The sequence below is a fragment of the Canis lupus genome, chromosome 3, assembly GCF_003254725.2.
Source record: "Canis lupus dingo isolate Sandy chromosome 3, ASM325472v2, whole genome shotgun sequence".
Lineage (NCBI taxonomy): Eukaryota > Metazoa > Chordata > Mammalia > Carnivora > Canidae > Canis > Canis lupus.
Genome location: NC_064245.1, coordinates 85,443,803 through 85,455,463, shown reverse-complemented (window position 1 = coordinate 85,455,463; position 11,661 = coordinate 85,443,803). Strand labels below are relative to the sequence as shown.

Below are 11,661 nucleotides of genomic sequence, written 5' to 3'. Positions count from 1 at the left end.
ACCAATGTCACCTAGCTAGTAAGGGTGGATCCAGGATTAAACTTTCTCTAAGCTCTGTGCACGCTGCTATTGTGCTATGCTACTGTATTAGTTAGCTGGGGGTGCTGTAACAAAGAACCACACACTGGGTGGTTTTAATGACAGAAATTTACTGTCTCATAATTGTGGAGGCCAGAAGTCTGACACCAAAATTGGCTATGAAGGATCTGTTCCAGGCTTCTCTCCATGGCTTGTAGATGACTATCCTCTCTCTGTGTCTCTTGTCTTCCTTCTATATGTGTCTGTCCCTGCATCCAAATTTCTCCTTTCAACAGGACACCAATCATACTGGAGTGATTAGGGACCCACTTCACTTCAGTAGGACCTCATTTTAACTAATTACATCTGCCATGACCCTATATCCAAATCAGGTCACATTCTAAGGTACTAGGGGTTAGGAATCCAACATAGGAAGTGGGGGACGAGGCCCAGTTCAACACTAGCAGCTATTTTTCTTAATGAGACCTTCCTCATCTCTGTCTAACAAAGCTAATTAGGCATCTACAAAGTTGTCTGGAGAAAGTTCATGGTGTATAGGTCTACTGGCTCCCCAGTTAATGTTTTACCTTTCCCAAGGCTTTCCCACTTCAGTCAGAAGTGGTTGGAATTGGCCCTACTTGGCGGCATTTGCCTAGCACCATCCGTATCTTTCAATTGTGTCAACCCATTTTGATATCTAGTTGAAGGATCTGAGATGAAGTATTTTTTATGGACTTTTATTCTTTTTCATGCTACTTCAATGTCTTTCAGCTCACTGCTGTTTCAGCTCTTGTCTCTTCAATGGTTCTGTGAACTCTGCAGCTCAAGAGATTCCAGAACCACTGGTCACGTATGATGATGAATCCCTCCTTTGTCTCCAGGAGCTACTGCAAAGGCCTTTCCCAAGAAGTGTAATAGGAAGCATTGCCTTGGAACTTTTCTCTCACTGAATCCTTCAGTCATATTCTGTATAAATGAGATGGTCGTCCACTTCTCTTGCACACTCCTTTGAAACAGACAGTAACCTTGGTCTCAGATGCAGTGTCCTCGGACTTGGAAACTCATTGGACCAAAAATGTCTACAACTTATTTTTCCCCTTAGATCTTCTTTTTTTTATTGATTTTCCATTTTTAGCACAAGATTGATCACCAGCAAAATACCAATTTACATACAGATTCTGCTAAACTCAGCATCCTATATACTTGGGACTTTTTCATCCATAAACCAATTTTTTAAAGAGAGAGATTCTATTATCAGAAGTGTCCCTGATGACACTCAAGATAGCCTATAGGGAACAAACTCAGGAGGCCTGCAGCCTGGTGGGGTGAGCTCAGCTGATCTGTGAGTATAATAACTATGAAGCCAAGGTCATAGGTTGATACCAATATGGGCAGGTTCATCTTTTGCTTACTTTTCCAGCCACAAGTCTACCCTTCAAACTTTGGTCAGCTGTCTTACAAGTTCATGCAATAAAATTCAACAAATACTGTTTGAGGAAACTACTATTTGCCAAGCATGGTTTAGGCACTGGGAATAGAGCAGGAAACAGGAGTGACATGAGCCTGATCCCCATAATATCTACAATGTAGTGGTGAGGCAGGTACCAAACAGTTATGCCAATGATTATTTCATCACCAAGGTGACAAGTACCGTGAAAGAAAAATACAGGGATGCCGTAAGAGTATATAATAGGAATCCATGTGAAGTGTCATTTAACATAAGACCTGAAGTTAGCGAGGCAAGAGGATGGGCTGAGAAGGAGTGCCACTCTGGCAGAGGGAACTGCCTGAGACCAAAGAAACTTTATGAAGACTAGCTGAACTCGAGCACAAGAGTAGGGAAGAGAGTGATGAGTGATCAGGCTGGAGGGAAGACCAGAGCCTTAGCCACATTCTGGAAGTGGGACTTTATCATACAAGTACCAGGAACCTTTGAGGGGTGTATTTCGATCAAAGCTGAGCTTGAGTAATAGAGAGCCAAATAGACAGAGACTTGAATAAGAAAGAATTTAATTTCTCCTTCACATGGCATGTCTGCAGGGCAGAAAGGGCTCGACGGGGAGAGCTGGTCTCTGGCCTGCCTGGTTCCTTAGCTGGAAATACTTAAAGTTTTGAAGCACTTCATGACTGAGAGTGTGGAACATCTGAAGACTTCTTCAATCACAGGTCTGGCATCTGGGCTGTGAGAACTCAAAACCTAGAACTTTCAAATTTTGTTTTCATTTGGCCATAGTGGACACACGATGTTACATTAGTTTCAGGTGTACGCATAGTGATTCAACTTCTCCATACACTACTCTGTGCTCACCACGAGCGTAGCTACCATCTGTCACCATAAACCCCATCACAATATCCTTGACTAGATTCTCTAGGCTGTGCCTACTTCTCTTCCATCTGGCAACCATCAGCTTGTTCTCTTTATTTATAGGTCTGAATCTATTTTCTGCTTGTTTGTTTATTCGTTTGTTCTGTTTTTTAGATTCCATGTATGAGTGAAATCATATGGTATTTGTCTTTCTCAAAAACCAGGACTTTTTAAAGTCCTATTTTCACTCCAGTGTTGTTAACACACCGTGTTGTATTAGTTTCAGGTGTACTAGACAGTAATTCAGCAATTCCATACATCACCCATCAAAGATCAGGACTTTTGACTCGAGCACCTATCCGTGGTTTCTCCATACTGTTTAGTTTCCTCCCAGAACAGTAGCCTCAGGAGAGGCAAAGCTCTGGATGTTCACGTTCTAAGAACAAGGTTGAGGAGGCTATATTGTCTTTTATGACCCTGCCTCCAAAGTGGTGCATGGTGGTCACTTCCACTGCGTTCTCTTGGTTATAGGCAAGTCGCGAGCCCATTCGGATTGTAGAGGAGCGGACAGAGATGCCTCCTCCTAATGGGACAGGGTCAAGGTCACATTGTCAAGATGTAATGATGTGAGACTTGGGGACCATCTTTGGAAAATACAATCTGCCACATCCAGGAAGGTCATTACTGATGAAGCAGAACTGAAACACCATTGTTTTTATGCCCAGACCCCTCTTCTTTGGCTTAACCATGCTGATGAGTCAATAGCATCATTTGCATGAATAAAGGATCTTATGCTATTAAAAAGAAAAGTTGAAACATAAGGCAAGAAGCCAAATCCAGTCTCAATTGAACACTCTCTGTATTACAAATGCAGCCTAAATATATGTTTTCTCTTGCTCTCACAGAGCAAACAGCTGCATTTATTTGTGTCCAAAAACATGGAAAAATCCCAAACTATAAGCAAAAGGAAGGAACTCGAGAAAACTCATCAAACTTCTATAAGTGTGAATCTTCATAAAAATAGTTGTAAGGTTGATTAAAGCAGGTGCCGAAAACTTCTCCAAGCCTGAAGTGTTCCACTTACAACCACCTTCCCATATAATGATGTCACCCCCTAGGTACTACTTCTATACTTGGCTAAGCAGTCAAGTGCGGATTAAATTTCCTTGTGTTAACTGGATCCACCACTCCCTCCCCTCCCCAACATACATGAATTTAAGCTCACAAGTGCTCTCTCTCTCTCATGCCACACGCACACATTCATACACACATGTGTACACAGACTTTCCTCTATCTCCCTGGCGTCCTTGAGAGTTCCTTTACAGAACAGGGATATTTTCCATAGCTAAGACTTGGCTTGGACAAAAATCAGGGCACACACATCTGGGTACATCCATGAACACTAAGTGAATTCCTTCCCTTTGCCCCACAAATAAAGACGTAGTCTGGACAGAACGTTCCTAAAGCAGCTCACCCCTACTCCCCTCCTTGATCATATTCAATCTCTGGTCTGGGAATCTGAAAATGTCAGGAAGCACATTGTTCCTTATGATTTAACGTTAGCAAGAGAGCTCTTTGAAAGGCCCCTATTGTGTCTTTGTGTCTTGGCACATAAACCAGGTCTTCTCTAAAAACTCACTTCAAATTTGATTTGCAGTGAAAAATCCCTAAAGTTGTGCTAAGGATTTGAAGAGATAAGAAAGGGAAACACCACTCAGGGCTTCCCGTGTGTTCAACGCAACATGCCAGGTGCTTTTCTGGAGATATTGGTTGTGTGGGCATAGAGGAGGTCAAGATTGGCAGCATATGTAGACAGAGTCGATGCCCAGGAAGGAGACAGAATCAAGGGGAAGGGGCATGAGTGGATTTTAAGGGATGCCTGGGATTGCCAATGGAGGGGATGGTACATGCCATGGAAGAAGGCTTGGCATTAACCTCCTGTATTTCTCTCACTTTCTTCGTGGCCACTGCACTGGCCATGCAAGCCTTCCATCCTAGAGCCTTAGCAATTCTTGTTCCTTCATGTTGAGTGCTCTTCCAAAGTTGTGAAAGGAAATTCCTTCCGTTCTCAGCCACCAAGTGTGAGGCGTTGTGTTGTGGCAGCCCTACCTGAGAATGAATGCAGTCTCATGGTCTTCACGGAATAGTTGTTTCCCCCTTGTTCTCTACTACTGTGTCTGGGAGCCGACATGAGCCCAGAAAGGAAGACAGGCAAGGACTGTCCAGAAAGGACAAGAAGGGCAGATTGCACTCCGCAGAACAGGCTGGGCAGCCCACACCCTTTCCCGTAGGTGACACTGGTGGTCAACTGAAATGACTTGGATTGTGTCTAAACTTCATCTGTTCAGGTTGCTTTAGGTTCCCTGCACTTGGCTGGTCTGTCTGCCTAATTCAGATGAAGAATAAGCAGCCTAATTACCCAGCTCTTATGTGTTTTGTGTTTTGTTTTGTTTTGGTTTTGAAAGGCCAATGGTGGAGTACACTGGTCTCGGTACCAGTGATTTTTGGCCCCGTGGTCTGGTGGAGATGTTTGAGCCCGTTCAGGCCTGCCCTAAATGTACTGCTTTGTGACTTCCGTGTTCTCCAAACTGACTGCCAAGTCGCCATGCTCTGCTGATTCTCAAAAGCAGTCCCTCATCTGCTGCACATCCTCCCTTGTGAGCTCCCAGGGAGTGGAAATCGGCCCACGGCAGCTCATGAATGCCGATCTCGAGGATTCCTCTGAGTGAGGCAAAGATGTCTGAGTACATTAGGAAATTTTACAAAATCTCTTCTCCCTCCTAATCATTAGCATCACCACCGCCACCATCATTTCCATAATCATCTTTATAATTATTTGAAGTGGAAAAGGAGCAGGGTACTGGCTTAATGAAAAATGGATGGGGGAAAATAGGTGATTGAATCGCCTTTCTCAGAAATGCATCATCACCTGTGATCAGTGAGAGTCCGAAGGCGGTGGACTTGAACAAAGTTGTCCAACTTACACGTCCTCTCTCGTCTCTCATCTCCTTCACCCTTCGCTCCCATTAGATTGAATCTCCTACTTCCTGCCTCGAGGACCCCCTGGCTTTGCTCCTATTAGCCTGCAGCACCCCACTCCTATCCTAGAATCCTCCACCCAACCCCTCTGCTGAACTTCCAAAAAGCCCATCTGAGCCTCCCCTGGAGCTTTTGTCATTTTCTGCCTCATAAACTCCTCCAGGAAGGCTTTCTTTCTTTTTTTTTTTTTTTATGATAGTCACACAGAGAAAGAGAGAGAGGCAGAGACATAGGCAGAGGGAGAAGCAGGCTCCATGCACCGGGAGCCCGATGTGGGATTTGATCCCGGGTCTCCAGGATCGCGCCCTGGGCCAAAGGCAGGCGCCAAACTGCTGCGCCACCCAGGGATCCCCAGGAAGGCTTTCTATCACATTCTTCCCTGTGTTTCCCCTAACTGACCCGCAGCCACCATGCATGTACTTTGAACACAACAGGTGTTCAATAAATATCTATTGAAAGAATGAGCAGAAGTTTAATTCACTAACTCATTTTTTAATAGATGTATATTGGGAGAAAAACAAACAATAACAGGTGTGGCAAAGCTGGTCATTATTCCCCAGGCATCTTTTCTTTTCTTTTTTTCCTGGACACACAGGTAAATGACATTTACCCGCCAATTTTGCAATTAACAGAGACCCTATAAGTGAGTGCTGGCTGATGGAAGGTGAGCAGAAATGATGCGTACCACTTCAGGACCTGGCCGGTGAAACTTCCATGCATGAAACTCCATTCTCGTTCCCCTTCTGCCAGCTAGATGCAGATTGGCACGATGATCTTGAACCCTTGAACACTACAGCTGGAAGGGGACAAAGCCACAAGATAGAAGGAGCCATGATCCTTGAGTCATCATACAGAGAGAAACCACCTCCAAACACCATTTAGGATTTTGTATTAACAAATCAATGTCTATGATGTTTGAGCTATTACTCAGTTTGGGGTTTATTTGTTATAGTAGCTGTGATTACCTCAACCAACATAATAGGTTTTAATATTTCTGAGATAAAATGCAAAAACTATAATTCTTGGTTTTCTTAGGCAATTTTTTTTTCAATTTGGGCAGAAACATACCCTCTTTTAATTTTGGTTGTGGAAGTATTTAAAACCATTCCACTTTGAGAAATGCTCTCAGTCAGCAAGGCCCTCACTTGATGAAGGGGAGCATGCAAGTTTTGGTTATTCTCTCTAGAAGCTGTCATACTGAAACATTGCTTCAGTTCCAACAGCAAATGCAAGGGGTGGGGAGGTCACGCTACCCTGGACTGGGAGAGTTTATGAAGGTGGATTAGGAATCATGATAAAAAACTTTTTGTCTTTAAGACCATAAAACCCAGTTCTTAATAGTGACTCACAGAGCAAACTTCTAGTGTTCTGAACTATTTGGGGAAGGGAGAGATTCTCTGGCTCAAGTAGGTACTACCTGAAAGCACTGGACTTCGTGAAAGTCTCTTGCTCTTCATAGAACTCTCATTGGAGTGTCTGTTGGGGGCAATTATCCCAGACAACATGCTTAATGGTGACTGTTCCATGTGGAATAGAGTCTAACCTCTCTAGTCTGGAATGTAAAGGCCTCCATGATCTGACGTCAGTTTTTCTTTTCAATCAAACATTTGTTCGACACATTATACTTTGCAATACTTCCATTCTTTTTCTTGGGTTGTCCCCCCACCATTATATATATGTATATTAATTTTATATAATTTTAATCTTATATTTATATTTATTTATATAAGGCACATAGAATATTATATACATACAGAGAGAGACATATACTTAATCATGACAAGCTAGGTGACATTACAGTGACAAATGAAGCCTAAACTTCCAATGGCTTAGCATATGGAAGATTTATATTTTGCTCATGCTATATATTCATTGTGGGGGGGGCTTGGAGGGTTGAATGTGTGTGTTTGGGTCAGGAGAGGTATCTGTACTCTATGTCGACACTCAGGTACTCAGGTTGATGGACTTTCTACCAACTGTAGCCACAATATCTGGGATGCAGAGCCTTCTCATTCACTGCAGCAGGAAAAGAGGGACCAAATAAACTCAGCACGTTCACACACATGCCACTCGCCAGAACTTATCATGTGATCCTGATGAAAGAACTGGAAAGTGGGCAAAGCAATGTAATATTTAGTGAGCATGATCATCTTTGCCCTCCCTAGTTCTTTTTAGCTGCAGATGTCTCCTGCCTCTGGATCCTGATAGCACTATATGGACCCCTCCCTTGCAGTGGGTAATTTCTACATTGTATGAAGATGACACGCACATCTACACACACACATCCATATCAATATAAAACAGAAATCACTTACTTCATGTGAGAAACTCTCCTGTTTACATATATCAACTCATTTAAATCCTCGTAGTAACCAGTGAGGTACCGCCTCCTAGTGTCTCTGACTTACAGATGAGGAAATTGAGGCACAGAAAGGCTAGGTATCCTAACCAGATTCCAGCCAGGATTCTAGTCCAGCCAATTTACTTCTATATCGTATGTTCTGAACTACTCTACTATATTATGGCTTGTCTTTTTAACTCCCTTATTAGCAGAGAGTGAGATATAAAATTGATTTATGCCTTTATTTCCCATAATGCCGAGTACAGGTGTAGGCACATAACATGTTTTCTGAAAGGTATTGCACACAACTGGTACCTTTTCTAATTAAGATCTTCAACAGATCTGATCTTTTAATAATTCTTTCTGCGCTGCCGGATGGCTCCTGAGGTAGTAGAAAGCATTTCAGGAGAGGCGATTGTTTCTCCTTAAAAAGCTACAGTTCTTCAAGAAGATAGAGGGGGTCTTTGGGGACATCTAGGGGACAGCAAGACAGAAGACAGCGGAAGTTAAGGTAAGACACTCAGGAAAGACTCAAGCCATTTTATTTATATTGTGTTTGATTTTGTGCTTAAGAGACTGTTAAATTGCGGTGGGGAAGTGTGGCTGCTAAGTCATTTGGTCTTCATTTGAGTCCCCAAACTCCATAAATAAATCCAGATCCCCAGAGAGGACTCTCTCCTGCTTAAATGTGGATTCCTAGTGAGCTATAACCCCCTTCCATTGGCGGTGAGCCTTCTACAGACTAAATTTAGAAAAATTAAATTACAACCTAGCAATGTGGCTCCCCAAATGAAATGTATAGGGCAGAGTACCCGAAAACACCAGGGAAAATGGTAGTCACAGGGAGGTGTTGGGGACCCGGTGGTCAATCTCACATGTCTACAACCAAAAAGGCAAAGGTCCTGTTCATTTAGAAAGAAATGGGATTGTGTGAACCAATTTAGAACCATCAGAACAATGACCTGGGAGAGGAGCCTCATTCTAATTATGACTCTGTGTTCCAATCAGGCATGAAAGAAATCACAGCAAACCTATTTCAGAGAAAGGCATTCCCCAATGTGGCTGTGTCCGCTATCTCATGCACGATGAGGGCCAGTGAATCAGGGAGGAAGCACGCTAGAAAATGATCGTCGATGACTAACACAGAGGGGGCTGTTCTCATGTTGCCCTGATGGAAAAATTGGTGGGATCTCAGGAATTAATAAGAATTATCAGACCCTGCTGTGATGTTCTGTCCTAAAATGGGGACTTGTATGTATTTAAATGGGAGGGGCTGGATGGCACAAGAAGTCTGTCCTGAGAAGATGAGAGGACTAAGTGGTACTTTGTCATTAACCAACCCACAGGATTGTTCTGTACTATCCAGTGAGTGGTAACAATACCTAAGTCATCTTAAAATGCACTGCAGATCTTGATCCAAAGTATTCCCTGAGGAGGAGAGGGGAGGCTGCTGTTTTCCTAGGAACCTGATTGAGATCTCTGGTTTAAAGGGCAGATGTAATTGAATCTGGGATTTTTTTTTTAAGATTTTATTTGTTTGTTCATGAGAGATTCAGACAGAGAGGCAGAGACATAGGCAGAGGGAGAAGCAGGCTCCCTGTGGGGAGCCCAATGTGAGACTCAATCCTTGGACCCTGAGATCACACCCTGAGCCCAAGGCTCAATCACTGAACCACCCAGACATCCCTGGATCTGGGACTTATAGGAAAGTGTTTCAGTGAGGATGGATATGATTTTTTGTAGAAAAGTAAGGCTTTTTAGCAGTTAAGGTTCTTGGTATATTAATTTATCAACAAATATCTATCGAGTCCTAAAATAGGCCAGAGATTGTTCCAAACATTGCGAATGCTATGATGAAAAGACAGTCCTTTTCCTTGTAAGGTTATATTCTGGAGGCAGAGACAGATAATAAGCAGTAGATAAACTAATAATAATTGTGTAATTTCTTACTGAAACAATTGCTATGAAGAAAAATAAACGGAAAAAAAAAAGTAAATGGTGTCTTAGTCTGTTCAGACTAGTCTAATAAAATACTGTGAAAATATGGAGTAACAAAATGCCATAGACTGGGTGTCGCATAAACAACAGAAATTTATTTCTCACTGTTCTGGAGGCTGGGAAGTCCAAGATCAATGTGCCTGGTGATTCAACGTCTGGTAAGAGTCCACTTTCTCGTTCATTACAGTCGTCTTCTAGCTATGTCCTCACGTGGTGGAAGGAGCACAAGAGAGCTCTGTGCGGTCTCTTTTGTTGGGGCGCTCATCCCATTCGTGAGAGCTCTGTCGTCATGACCTAATCATCTCCTAGAGACCCCCACCTCTCATCATAATGGGCAACAGTTTTCAACATATGAATTTGGGGAGGATACAAACATTTCATCTACAGCACAGAGTATTAGGAGATATTTCAGTTATGTACTACCTTGTTACCAACTATCCTGAATTTGGTGGCTTTAAACAAAACTTCTTATTTTTCATGATTTTGTGGGTCAAAAATTTGGGGATGGTTCAGCTGGCTGGTTTAATCCACTGGGGTCAGTCACTTGGCCACATTCATTGGCATTAGGCTGGGCTGAAAGTCCAAGAATTCATATGTGTGGTGGCTCCATACTCCTCCACACTCCCTCTCTACATGATATCTCATCATTCAGTAGTCTAGCTTGATCTTCTTTGTAATACGGCAACTAGCCTCTTCAGAGAAAGTAGCCTGGAAGCTTCCAGACTTGCTAAAGACCAGTCCCGGAACTGGCACACTGCCACTTCCTCTGTGTTCTATTGGTCAAGGCAGGTCACGAGACTGGCCCAGATTCAAGGATGGGCAAATAGAGTCCGTCTCCCAATGGGCCAAATTGATGGCAACCATCATTGGGAACTGTCTACAACAGAGAGTGAATGGAGGCAGGGAGCAGGCTATGTTAAATATAATGGAGGTCTTAAGAAATGACATTTGGACAAAGATTGGAATGAGGAGAGAGGCTGAGCCATGACAAAGATGGGTGTGTGTTGTGGGGGGGTGGTATGCTCTAGACAGAGTGAACTATGAGGACAAAGGTCTTGAGATGGGATACACACAGCATGTCTGAAGATTAACAAAGAGGTCAAAGATCCTGGGGAATGTGACTAAAGAAGAATGAGCAATAGAGTAAATAGGCAGTTGATGGAAACAGAGATTCAGACAGATTATCAGGATCCTTGAAGGTCATGGTTAGGTCTTTATATTTTATTTCAAATGTGACAAGAAGCTCTTGTAGAAGAGTAACATGAAATGGCTCATGTGGCAGAAGGATCCCACTGGCTGCTGTATGAAAAATGAATGAGAGGGGAAAAGGAGTATAGGCTGAAAGAGGGAGACCAGCTAAGAGACCCGTTTAGTCATGTAGGTGAGCGATGATGGTGGTGTAGAGTGGATTAGTAGCAATGGGCACACAAGAATATGTTAGATTCTGGATACATTTTGAAGTTAGTCCCAACAAGGCTTGCTGATATACTGGATATAGAAGTGAGAGAAAAGGCATAATTAAGGCTGAGTTCAAGATTTTTGGCCTGGCCAACAGTATCAATCATGCTGCCATTTGCTGGAAAGGAAAAGATACAAGAGGAGCATTTTGGGGTGGGGTAGTAAAAATAAGAGTTATGTTTTAGATATTTTAAGTTCAAGGTGACTATTCAGATATCAAAGTATAGATTTTAGTTAAGCAGATATATGAGTCTAGATTTCAGGGGAGAGGGGAAACTAAAGGTATAAGTTTAAGAGTCATTAAAATATAGCTAGTATTTAGAACATTGAAACTGAATGAGACCTGGGACCCTCAACTTTCAGAGGTCAGGTAAAGGAGAGGCCAGAAAAAGACACAGAAAAGAGTTGACCAGTGTGAGGAGAACAAACAAGAAAGGCAGTGATGTCCTGGAGGCCAGGGAAAGATGTCTCAAGAACAAGGCAGTGCTCACCGAGTTGCCAG

The 11,661-nt window shown here is 42.9% G+C and overlaps 1 long non-coding RNA gene across 1 annotated transcript; it reads right to left on the bottom strand.

Annotated features, from left to right (window-relative positions):
- Positions 1-5,846: 5,846 nt before the first annotated feature.
- On the bottom strand, positions 5,847-9,974 carry LOC112653815 (uncharacterized). The gene is made up of 3 exons (XR_003132550.2): positions 9,807-9,974; positions 8,019-8,177; positions 5,847-6,158 (listed from the first exon to the last, which is right to left on the bottom strand). It is a non-coding gene; the product is annotated as an uncharacterized LOC112653815 (long non-coding RNA).
- Between the last annotated feature and the right edge of the window lie 1,687 nt (positions 9,975-11,661).